This window comes from Arachis hypogaea, chromosome 11, assembly GCF_003086295.3.
Source record: "Arachis hypogaea cultivar Tifrunner chromosome 11, arahy.Tifrunner.gnm2.J5K5, whole genome shotgun sequence".
In the NCBI taxonomy this organism is placed as follows: domain Eukaryota; kingdom Viridiplantae; phylum Streptophyta; class Magnoliopsida; order Fabales; family Fabaceae; genus Arachis; species Arachis hypogaea.
This window is the reverse complement of record NC_092046.1, coordinates 131,805,310-131,819,079: the sequence shown is the minus strand read 5'-3', so window position 1 is coordinate 131,819,079 and position 13,770 is coordinate 131,805,310.

Sequence of the window (13,770 nt, the reverse complement as noted above, 5' to 3'; positions counted from 1 at the left end):
AAAATTAAAATAGTCAATTAAAAATTAAAGTGATCCCTGTATTAAATATCCCTAAGAATATTCCAAGGGTAAAATTAAACAAAGCAAAGAACATGGAAGAGTAAGACCAAGTAAAGAAAACGAACTAGAATGACGAAGTCTTGATGAGGTAATAACTCTTCTCAATATCCCAAACTATGAATGTAAAATAATAATCCTAAAAACTATGAATGTGTAGAGAGAAAAACCTAGAGGAGAGTAAAACTAGATCTAAAACTAAAATTGTGTAGAATGAATGTTGTCCTTGGTTTCTGCATGTTCTCTGGCTCTAGTCTGCTGTTCCGGGCCAAAAACTGGGTCAAGATAGGGCCCGAAATCATCCCCAGCGAATCTGCAAATTATGCAGATCGCGCACGTCACGTGATTACGTCGCTCATGTGGACGCGTCATTCGCGTTTTTGCTTTGCCACGCGGACGCGTCGTCTATGCGGCCGCGTCACTCGTGCTATTTCATGCCGCGCGGTTGACGATTGGATTTTTGATGGTTTAGAAATTCACTAATAAAATCTCGTTGTAAAGTATAGTTTCTAAACCAAGCAATAATCCTTTCATACAAAAAGTTGTTTGTCACTAGTACAAACCCCTAAAATTTATAAACCGAAGTATTGGACCTCGGGTCGTTCTCCCTAGGAATTACAATAAAGTGTCTTGTTATTGGTTATGGATTGTATTTTGGGGTTTTGGGATAAGAGACATGAAATGTAAATGACAATGAAAATAAACTAACAACTAAAAAAGGCTCTTGGTAAGGTGTGAGAACTAGAAGTCCTATCCTAGTTATCCTTCTCAATTGTGATGAGAATTGTTCATTGCTACCACTTAGTTAACCCTTACTAATTAAAGGAAAGTCAAGTGGATGAATTGACTTGAGCCACAAGTCCTAGCCAACTCCCAAGGAAAGACTAGCTTTAGTGCACTCCAAACCAATTAGCAATCTCTCCAATTGCCAATCAACAAAGGAATTAGATAACTCAAGCGTCACTAATTGCTCTACCATAGCCAAGAGGAACAAAATCTATACTAAAATCCAACCAAGCATTTCATCAAACACTTAGAAGGCATAAAAGAAAGGCAAAGTAATTTGATAACAAAAATAGAATCTAACAACAATTATGGCAATGAATTAACACAACAATCAAAAGGAACACAATTATTATGAATTACCTCTAATTGAATTGAAAGAAAATAGAAGGAGCAAAAGTAGATCTACAACAAAACATAAGAACAACATAAAGGAAATTGCAACAAAAGAATGGAAGAATGGTGAATGTAACAACAAAGAATTGAAAAGTAGAAGTAGAAGAAAGCAAAGATTAAAACCTAGATCTAAGAACTAAACCTAATCCTAATCCTAATTCTAGAGAGAAGAGAGAGCTTCTCTCTCTAGAAACTAACTCTCACTACTAAGCTAAAACTAAACTAATGATAACTAACATCTAAAGTATGAAAAGTATGAAAAGTACCTCCATTCCCCCTTTAATCCTTGGCTTAAATAGCATCAGAAATGAGTTGGATTGGGCCCACAAGGCTTCTAAAATCGCTGGCCACGAGTTGCATTAAGTGGGTCATGTGTCACCATCGGCGCGTCCGCGTACCGTGCACGTGCGCGCCCCTATGCGCAATGAAGCTATGGCAAATCTTATATCGTTTCGAAGCCCCGGATGTTAGCTTTCCAACGCAACTGGAACCGCATCATTTGGACCTCTGTAGCTCAAGTTATGGTCGTTTAAGTGCAAAGAGGTCGGCTTGACAGCTTTCCGGTTCTTTCATTTCTTCATGAGTTCTCCAACTTTTCATGCTTTCTTTCTTCATTCCCTTGATCCAATCTTTGCCTCCTAAACCTTAAATCACTTAACAAACATATCAAGGCATCTAATAGAATCAAGGTGAATTAAATTTAGCTATTTTGAGTCCTAAAAAGCATGTTTTCACATTCAAGCACAATTAAAGGAGAATATACAAAACCATGCCATTTCTTGAATAAATATGGGTAAAAGGTGATAAAATCCCCAAAAATTAATACAAGATAAACCCTACAAATGGGGTTTGTCAACCTCCCCACACTTAAACCAAGCATGTCCTCATGCTTAAACCAAGAATGAAGTAAGGGTATGGCATTTATTCAATGGAAACTAACTAAATGCAATCTACCTATATGCAACTATCTAAATGAATGCAAGTGCTTGGTTAAAATAAATCAATTCCCAAGAAACATATATGCACAAGGGCTAAGGACTAGCAAGTCTAATCCACAATTGAATTGAGTTATTAAATATTTTTACAAACTTGCATGAAGAATGATGATCATAGGTGAAAACATGTAATTGAGCATCAAACCCTCACCGGATGTGTTTGCACTCTATTCGCTCAAGTGTTTAGGGTTGATTCACTCAATTCTCCTCTATTTCATGCTTTCCAAGATTTATTTTTTTCTTCTAACAATCAACATTTATTTCATGCATGCATACAAGTATCATGAGGTCTTTTCATTGGTTGTAATGGGGCTAGGGTCAAGGTAGGATGCATATTTGGTTAAGTGAGCTTGAAATTTGAATCTTTGATAAGCTTAAACTTCCCACCTAACCTATGACATCCTATACAATTAAGTTCTAATCTAACTACCCATTTTTCACCTTTTCACATACTCATGCATTTTCTTTTTCATTTCACAACACTTATGCATTGATTTTATTGGACCTTGCCTTGGGGCATTTTGTCCCCTTTTTATTATTTTTTTCTTCTTTTTTTTCTATTTTTTTTCTTTTCCATATTTTTTTTCTTTTCTTTTTCTTTTGTTTTTCTCATTTTTTTTTCTTTCTATATACAAGAGCATCAATGCATAAGGTTTTACATTTGATCAATACATGAGTATGTACCCAATTCCCAATATTTTCAATAACAATACAAAATACCCTTTTATTCACCCAATGTCCCAAGGTTCCCACACTTGAATGATACTCACACACACTAGCCTAAGCTAATCAAAGATCCAAATTAAGGGACAATTATTGTTTTTCGCTTTAAGGCTTGTAATGTGCTAAAATAAGAATAAGTGGGTTAAGCGTAGGCTCAAATTTGGCTAACAAAGGAAGATAAAAGGTAAGGCTATTTGGGTAAGTGAGCTAATAAAATGATGGCCTCAATCATATAAATGCATGAATACACAAAATAATGGACATAAAAAATCAAACAAATCAAAGATTACAATCATAGAAAGAGAATAATGCACACAAGAAGGAAAAATAAGTGGTTGTAAGATGTAACCACACCGTTAGGCTCAAATCTCACAAGCTTGTGTTCTTAGCTCAAAACATGTTCCACAATATATATAATTCAAGCAAGTTCTATGAAAAGTTTTCACTCAAATCAATTGACATGCCCTATAGATAGAAATCTTGAAAAATTCTCATTATCTTGACTAAGCTTATTGTGTATACATATGCAAAAATAAGAAAATGCAAGTAAAAATCCTAAAATCCTAAAATGAAATGCAAAAGTGTTGGGATTAGAAATTTGTCACCCAAAATCGCCGACCGGTCGGACGACCTCCCCACACTTAAAAGTTTGCACCGTCCTCGGTGCACTCAAAGATGAGCAAGGGGGTACGGCGACTCTCCGGATTGCTATGTGTTCTTTCTTCCGCTTCCATGGTTGCTTGTGGTGCATTCGTTAGGAAAAACAAAAATATAACACCATAAGATGAGAAGATATAAAAGCAAGGAAGCATACATTGTTGGAATGAGGTAAATCACTAGAATGAGGTGAGTGAATTAGTGTGACATTAAGAAATATTAGGTGTGTGAATTCTAAATTGCGCGGTTTAGAATACACATTAGCATAAAAGCTATGTCACAAAAGAAGCATGCACTTCACTTATCCTAGTGTGCTTGAGATGCTTTAAGTAAGCTTGTAAGGTAAGACAAGCATTAGAGAAGCATGAAAGCATTCAAGTCAAACATATGGATGGATATGATCATGAAATACAATGCATTAAGGTAAATGCTCAACATTATCCATCAAGAGATTGCCTAATCAAAGAATACGGTTCAAATCACATGGTGGCTAGCTACAACATGCAATTCAAAAGAGTTATAAGCTCGAAGACAATTCTCATCACTTGGTATTTTTCAAAAGGTAAGCATGAAGAACTCAAAACCAAGTAACAAAATATAACCTCAATCATATAATCCAACAAAGATTATCTAAAAACATTCATGCTAAAATAGCATTTAGGCAATAAGGGATATAGCAATGTATAGTAAACAAAGTCAATACTCCAACACTTATGATGAAAAGAGAGAAAATAAAATGAAAACTAAACTAAAACTAACTAATCAACTAACTAACTAACTAATTTGTTAACTAAAATAAATGGTTGTCAATGGTGTTTGGAAGTGTTGGATGAGGGGTAGGAGGAGGGAAGAAGAAAGGAAAAGGGGAGAAATGGAAGGAGGAGAAGAAAAGAAATGGATGGAAGAAAGGGCATCCACGCGCACGCACGCATGGCGCGCGCGCGTCGTTGGCTTATTTCGAGAGTGGCGCGTACGCGTCATGTGCGCGTACGCGCGAGTTGGTTTGTGCGAAAGGCACAACGTTGGCGCGGCGCAGGCACAACTCTCTGGAAAATGTATGGAGGTTGGAACTTCTCAATCCACGCGTACGCACGCATGGCGCGCGCGCGTGGATGGTCGGAAATGCTGTAAGTGCGCGTACGCGCCATGTACGCGTACGCGTGGATGGTGCTCTGTTTTTCAAAATTTTTTTCTATGTTTTTTTTTTTTTTTTTTGCACCAACCCAAGCATTCCAAACCTCCAAACAGCTACCAAAACACCATAAAACCTTATTTAACATACTTAAACTACCGAACATACTCAACTAACTAAACAAAACATGAAATTAAGCTAATTTTACCAATATATACAAAAGAGAAAATGAAAGGATTTTACCATGGTGGGTTGTCTCCCACCTAGCACTTTTGTTTATTGTCCTTAAGTTGGACTTATGGGGAGCTCCTCATCAAGGTGGCTTGTGCTTGTATTCATCTTGGAACTCCCACCAATGCTTGGTTCTCCATTGTGCCCCAAGTAGATTCTTCATGGATTGAGCCAAGTCTTGATGGAGTTCTTCACAAGCTTGGGGCTCCCAAAGTTGATCCTCTTGTAATCCGGGATCCCACACTTTGTTTTCACACCCGTCTTGAGGTTGATCATCATTATTAGTCCAACCGGGTGGTGAGTGAGGTGAATTCTCTATATAGTGGCCAACAATCCTCCTAGACCCATCTAATTGAGCACTACTCCAACCTTTATATCTCATGTTTGATGCATCAACCATAATGAGCCTTGATTTGCAACGCCAACCACGAAACATCTTTCGCTTACGCTTCATCCCACAAAGCTCCCTAAGTTGGCCATCCGTTTCAAGCAAACCATATTCAAGTGGGATAATAAAGCTAATAGAAATAAATTTCACCCACTCAAATGAAGGAGTAGATGGCAACCTAGGCAAAGACAACTCCAAGAGTTTTGATAAAGCGTATTCAATTCCCATCCTCCTTTTTCTAAGGATTTCCACCTCTTCACAAGACTTCTCAATTATAATCCTTTGTTCAACAATTTTATATAAACCTTTTCTCCTACTCAAGTCATAAATGGGAGGGTAAGAAAAATTTACCTCCACATTGCTTTCCATCTTGTTGGGAGAAGGTTCTTCATGCTCAAAGGATTCTTCACCACTAAGGTTTGATGCTTGATCTTCATCACCAAGGGAACTCACTTCTTGCTCTATCCCATCCAAATCTTCATATGGAATATGTCTTGGAAGGTGTGCACTTTCCTCCCTAGCATCAATTTCAATCATCTTGGAGGGGTTTTCTTCAACTCTATGTTCCCATGGAGGTTCCGCATCTCCTAAGTCATCAACCACTTCTTCCTTTTCTTTAATAATCATAGGCTCCTCCAATTGTTCTAACACAAAGTAGCATTCCTCCTTTTCCACCGGAGTTTTCAATCTCTCCTTCATGCTATGTTCCTTTTTAGAGTCTCCACATGTAGCCATGGGAGTTCCTTGAGTGTCCAAAAGTTGGGATGCTAGCCGGTTTACCACCTCATCCAAGGCGGTCATGAATTGTTGCACATCCCTTGTCATCTCCTCTTGTCCTTGAAGAAGAACATCGAGGGTTTCATCCATTAGAGGTTGGGGTGGATGGGAGGGTTCATCATATTGGAGAAAGGGTTCATTATAGGAAGGTGGTTCTTCTTGGTAAGGTGGTGGTGTGTATTGAGGTGGTTCTTGGGAGTAGTAATCTTGAAATTGTGGTTCCATGTATGGCTCATATGGTTCAAAAGGAGGTTGGTATGGTGGGTAAGGATCATGATCATATGGAGGTGTTTGTTGAAAATAGGCTTGTGAGTGTGGTTGAGACTCATGTTGAGGATATGACTCATAGGCATATGGTGGTGGTTCTTGAAAGTCACAAGGAGATTCACCATAGCCATTGGATTGGTATGCATCATAGAATGGCTCTTCTTCATAGTGCATTGGTGGAGGTTGTTGCCATGAAGATTGATCATGTGCATGTGGCTCTTCCCACCTTTGGTCATCCCATTCTTGATACACATCTTCATTGTAGCTCCCATCACCTACAACATAGTTGTAATCACACTCATAGCCAAAGTGAGAATTCATAGTGAAAAGTAAAAATAGGAAGCAAAAGCTAACAAGAAATAATGAAACAAAGTCCTAGAACTAGCAAAAACTAACAAGCAATCCAAAAATCAAGCTATTCACAATATTCACATATATACAATAACCAATAACATAACACCATTGCAACTCCCCGGCAACGGTGCCATTTTGACGATTGGATTTTTGATGGTTTAGAAATTCACTAATAAAATCTCGTTGTAAAGTATAGTTTCTAAACCAAGCAATAATCCTTTCATACAAAAAGTTGTTTGTCACTAGTACAAACCCCTAAAATTTATAAACCGAAGTATTGGACCTCGGGTCGTTCTCCCTAGGAATTACAATAAAGTGTCTTGTTATTGGTTATGGATTGTATTTTGGGGTTTTGGGATAAGAGACATGAAATGTAAATGACAATGAAAATAAACTAACAACTAAAAAAGGCTCTTGGTAAGGTGTGAGAACTAGAAGTCCTATCCTAGTTATCCTTCTCAATTGTGATGAGAATTGTTCATTGCTACCACTTAGTTAACCCTTACTAATTAAAGGAAAGTCAAGTGGATGAATTGACTTGAGCCACAAGTCCTAGCCAACTCCCAAGGAAAGACTAGCTTTAGTGCACTCCAAACTAATTAGCAATCTCTCCAATTGCCAATCAACAAAGGAATTAGATAACTCAAGCATCACTAATTGCTCTACCATAGCCAAGAGGAACAAAATCTATACTAAAATCCAACCAAGCATTTCATCAAACACTTAGAAGGCATAAAAGAAAGGCAAAGTAATTTGATAACAAAAATAGAATCTAACAACAATTATGGCAATGAATTAACACAACAATCAAAAGGAACACAATTATTATGAATTACCTCTAATTGAATTGAAAGAAAATAGAAGGAGCAAAAGTAGATCTACAACAAAACATAAGAACAACATAAAGGAAATTGCAACAAAAGAATGGAAGAATGGTGAATGTAACAACAAAGAATTGAAAAGTAGAAGTAGAAGAAAGCAAAGATTAAAACCTAGATCTAAGAACTAAACCTAATCCTAATCCTAATTCTAGAGAGAAGAAAGAGCTTCTCTCTCTAGAAACTAACTCTCACTACTAAGCTAAAACTAAACTAATGATAACTAACATCTAAAGTATGAAAAGTATGAAAAGTCTCTCCATTCCCCCTTCAATTCTTGGCTTAAATAGCATCAGAAATGAGTTGGATTGGGCCCACAAGGCTTCTAAAATCGCTGGCCACGAGTTGCATTAAGTGGGTCATGTGTCACCATCGGTGCGTCCGCGTACCATGCGCGTGCGCGCCCCTATGCGCAATGAAGCTATAACAAATCTTATATCGTTTCGAAGCCCCGGATGTTAGCTTTCCAACGCAACTGGAACCGCATCATTTGGACCTCTGTAGCTCAAGTTATGGTCGTTTAAGTGCAAAGAGGTCGGCTTGACAGCTTTCCGGTTCTTTCATTTCTTCATGAGTTCTCCAACTTTTCATGCTTTCTTTCTTCATTCCCTTGATCCAATCTTTGCCTCCTAAACCTTAAATCACTTAACAAACATATCAAGGCATCTAATAGAATCAAGGTGAATTAAATTTAGCTATTTTGAGTCCTAAAAAGCATGTTTTCACATTCAAGCACAATTAAAGGAGAATATACAAAACCATGCCATTTCTTGAATAAATATGGGTAAAAGGTGATAAAATCCCCAAAAATCAATACAAGATAAACCCTACAAATGGGGTTTGTCAGCGGTCGCGTCATCCATGCGGCCGCGTCGCTTCTCGCTGGTCATCTCCTCAATTTCTTGTGTTCCTTCCATTTTTGCAGGCCTCCCTTCCAATCTCCGACTCATTCATGCCCTATAAAGCCTGAAACACTTAACACACAGATCACGGCATCGAATGGAATAAGGGAGAAAAAAAATACATAATTAAAAGTCTCTAGGAAGCAAGTTTTCAACCATAAAACATTTTTAGGAAGGAAATATAAATGCATGCTTATTTAATGAATAAGTGGGTAAAGATCATGATAAAACCACACAATTAAACACAATATAAACCATGAAATAGTGGTTTATCAGAGTTCATCAACTTGGACAGTGTTTTCTATCAAAGGAGCATTCTGCCAGAATGAGGAACGAAATCAGAGTTAAGTAAATCTGGTTCATCGCATAGTAATAGAGGTTGTTGAAGTAATCAATCTCCTTCATGTTTTACAGATTGTAGTTTTCCTTTTTAATGTATATCTTTCTGTAATTTTTTGAATGTAAAAAAGCATAAAGAGAGAGATCAAGTAAAAGCCAAAGAGTGATAAAAAGGCTGAGTGATACACTTGAGAGAAAAGCCTAGAGTGATTTCAGATTTTTTTAGGTTGTTTATTGTATCTTGTATCTTGTACCTGTGAGGTACCCCTTTCTTAGTTGGGTAAGCACTAAGAGTGAAGAGTTAGATATTAGCATAACCAAGTCAAGTTAGGTTAGAACTTGAGAGGGAAAGGATTGTGTCAATCCTATGGAATTGGTGTATGTAACACTTTAACTATAGTGAAACTTTTACTACTGTTGTAGTGGAGACTGGATATAGGTTGCATTGCACAAAGTAACTGAACCAAGATACATGATGGTGTCAGTTTCTCTTTTCCCTTCTCTGTTCTGTTTTCTGATATTTATGAGACAAAATGAAATTGTCTCATAAATTTTTCGCTGCTGAGTTCAAATAGATTCAGGTTGAAAGTTTGTAATTAAAAGGTTATTTTATTAAAGTAAAAGAAGGCCATAGATTCAACCCCCTTCTCTAAGCCATCTACAACCTTCAATTGATGAATAATTTGAGTCTTTTAGTAAGGCACTTGCAAGAAACCTAATGGCACTATTGTCATCCATGTGGCTTACTGGCGTAAGAGGTGTGCATGAGCACATCATGAGGTTGAGAGACATAGCAGCACAATTAAAAACTTTAGAGGTTGAGATTTCTGACTCATTTTTGGTGCATTTTATTTTGAATTCTCTTCCTACCCAGTATGAGCCATTTAAATTTTCTTATAACACACATAAATAAAAATGGTCCATTAATGAATTACTGGTGATGTGTGTCCAAGAAGAAGGAAGACTAGTTCAAAAATTTGGTAAAAATGCACTGTTGGTGATAAATGAGTAGTAAGAAGCAAGTTCATAAGAAGAAAGGAAAGGGTATTGTATCCTATTCTATAAAAAAAGGTGCACAATGTTTCTTTTGCAATAAAAAAGAAACACATGAAAAAGGAGTACCCAAAGTTTAAAGTTGACTTGAGAAAAAATGTACTAACCTTTGTGATCTTATTCCTTTAGTATGTTTTGAATATAATTTTATTGAAATATGTCATGACACTTAGTGGATTGATTCTGGTACTAAAATTCATATTTCAAATATCATGCAAGATTTCATAAGGAAAAAAAATCGATAGGAAGTGAACTGAACATCTATATGAACAATCGGATGCGTTCATATGTGAAAGCTGCTAGAACATTTAAGCTTGTATTAAGTACTGATTGTATTTTAGATTTAGAAAGAACATTTTATATTTCAGACTTCTCTAAAAATTTGATTTTTTTTTTATCAAAACTTGTAAAACAAGAATTATGTATATATTTTTATGATGATATTGTTGACATTATTACAAATTCTAATATTATTGGACGTGGTACTTTAATTGGTGATTTATTCACTGTTCATTTAACTAATAATGTTCCATCAGGTTTAATGGTTATACATGGTAATGTTATGAATAAAAAATTCTCCACGTTATGGCACCGTAGGTTGGGACACATCTCCATTAGAAGAATGAAGAAATTAGTAAATGATAGAGTTCTTAAACCTCTAGACTTTACTAATGTTGATACTTATATGGATTGCATTAAGGAAAAGCAAACTTAAAAGTCTCAAAAAAGTGCTAGAAGAAATTCTGACATATTAGAAATAATTCACACTAACATATGTTGTCTTAATATGTCCTCAACTGGTAAGAAATACTTCATCTCCTTCATTGATGATTATTCACGATATATGTATCTCTATATGCTTCATAATAAATATGAGACATTGGATGCTTTTAAAGTTTATAAAGTTAAAGTAGAGAAACAATGTAAAAAGAAAATTAAGACCGTGAGATCAGATAAAAGTGGAAAATTTTATGGGAGATATATTGAAAGTGGACAAGGACTTGGTCCATTTGCAAAGTATCTTCAAGAACATGGTATTGTGGTACAATACACCATGCCTAGCACACCAAATCAAAATGGTGTAGGTAAAAAAAGAAATAGGACTTTGCTGAATATGGTGAGGAGTATGTTTAGCAACTCTAATCTTCCTTTATCTTTGTGGAGTGAAATCCTTAAGACAGCCATATATATATATTAAATAGAGTTCCAACCAAGACAGTTGCTAAAATATCATTTGAACTATGCAAAGGTTGAAAATCTAGTTTTAATCATATACGCATTTGGGGCTGTCCTACTGAAGTTCGGGTTTATAATCCACAAAAAAAAAAAAAAGAAGTGGGACCTAAGGATAATAAGTGCTTATTTTATAGGTTATGCAAAAAAGTCTAAGGGTTATTGGTTTTATTGTCTCTCCCATTCAAGTAAAATAGTTAAATCTATAAATGCAAGGTTTTTAGAGTATGATGTGAAAAGTGGGAGAAATTGTTCTCTTAAGGTTATTGAGAATAATAATATTTGTCAAACCTCTCCATGTAGAAGAGTGATTGTTCAATATAATGCCCATACAGATAGGGTCAATGTAGAACAACCTATTACTGATATTTCACATTATGAGAATAATATTTTAGTAGATCATATAGTGGAAAATCAAACTCTTTATAATGAAAATATTGTTCAAAAATACATTGTTCAAGAACAACCTCAAGAAGAGAAAGAACTTGTTATGCCACTACCTTTACAAGAGGTTGATGATGCAATATTAAAAATATTAACTAGAATAAGAAAACCTACAATTTCTAGTGACTATATAGTGTATCTTGCTAAATCTGACTATGATGTTTGTGATGAAAAAGACCCAACGATGTTTTTCACAAGTAATGAAAAGTCGTAATTCTAATTTATAACTAGATGTTATGAATGATGAAATGAATTCTATGGCGAATAATTAAATTTGGGATCTTATAGAATTGCCTGATAGGAAAAAGACATTGGACGTAAATGGGTCTTTAAGACAAAAAAGGATTCATCAGAAAATATTGAGTGCTACAAGATTCGACTTGTTGCCAAAGGAATTACTCAAAGGGAAGGAGTTGACTACAAGAAAACCTTTTCTCCTGTTTTAAAGAAAGACTCTTTTCACATCATTATATCATTGGTAGCACACTTTAACATAAAATTGTATCAAATAGATGTGAAAACGGCCTTCTTTAATGGAGATTTAGAAGAAGATGTCTATATGAGACAACCCAAAGAGTTAATCTCTGGTAAGAAGTTAGTTTGCAAGCTTAAGAGAGCAATATATGGTCTTAAGCAAGCTTCCTGACAGTGGTATTTGAAGTTTCACAATGTGATTTCTTCGTTTGGTTTCATTGAGAATATTTTTAATCAATGTATATACCACAAAATTAGTGGGAGTAAGATCATATTTCTCATCTTATATATAGATGATATTTTACTTGCAACAAATGACTTGGGATTGTTACATGAAGTGAAATAATTTCTCTTAGACATTTTGATATGAAAGATATGGGTGACGCATCTTATGTCATTGGCATAAAGATTCATGGAGATAAACATAAAGAAATTTTAGATTTATCTCAAAAAACCTATATTAATAAAATTTTTGAGAGGTTTAAAATACAAAATTGTTCACTAAGTGTTGCACCTATTGTGAAAGGTGATAGTTCTGCTTAGATCAATTTCTTAAAAATGAACTTGGAAAAGAATAGATACAAAATATTCCTTATGCTTTAGTCATTGGAAAGCTAATGTATGCTCAGGTCTGTACAAGCCCTGACATTGCTTTTGCTGTTGGAATGTTAGAAAGATATCAAATTAATCCAGGAATTATCCATTGGAGTGCTGCAAAGAAGGTCTTAAGATATCTTCAAGAGACCAAGGACTTCATGCTTACATATAGAAGAACCGACAATTTAAAAATTGTTGGATACTCAGATTCAGACATGGCGGGATGTGTTGATTCTAGGAAGTCAACGTCAGGATACATCTTTATGCTTGCTGATGGAGCAGTATTTTAGAAGATTGCAAAATAATCACTTGTAGCCACTTCTACCATGGAAGTCGAGTTTATTGCTTGTTTTGAGGCTGCATCACAAGGTGTTTAGTTAAAAAATTTTATCTCTAAGCTTAAGATTATGGATTGTATCTCTAGGCCATTGTGAATATATTGTGACAATTCCATTGCTGTATTTATGACTAAAAATAATAGAAATAGTAGTCGAAGTAAGTACATTGACATTAAGTACTTAACCATTAAAGACCGAATTAGGTCTAATGAGGTACATATAAAGCATATTAGTGCTAAACATATGATAGCTGATCCTTTGACAAAAGACATGCCACTAAAATTGTTTAAGGATCACGTTACTATTATAGATTTATGTTCTGTAACGTCACTTATATGACTTATGTTGTATTATATGACATATTTGAATATGAAATTCTTATTATTATTTATTTCTCATTTGGTTAGTATATATGTACATACATGATTGAGAATGACAAATAAAATTTAGTGAAGGACCTAAAATAAGCATTGGGTTTATTCCTACAAAAATATCACATAAAAAAATTTATTCAATTAGAAGATATTACATTGCAATATATAGAAGGTAATACTCGATTAATGAGGATTTACTACTATAATTTGTGTAAGTTGTCTTAATTATTTAAGCATAGTATGTAATCACAAACTATATGTAACAAAAATTAGACCAAATACGAAAATGTTAAAATTTTTATTTTATTTGTAGTCTAATTTATTAATATAGAAATTAGTTTAAGTGTTATTGACAGTTAGTTTGTTCTTTTGACGAAA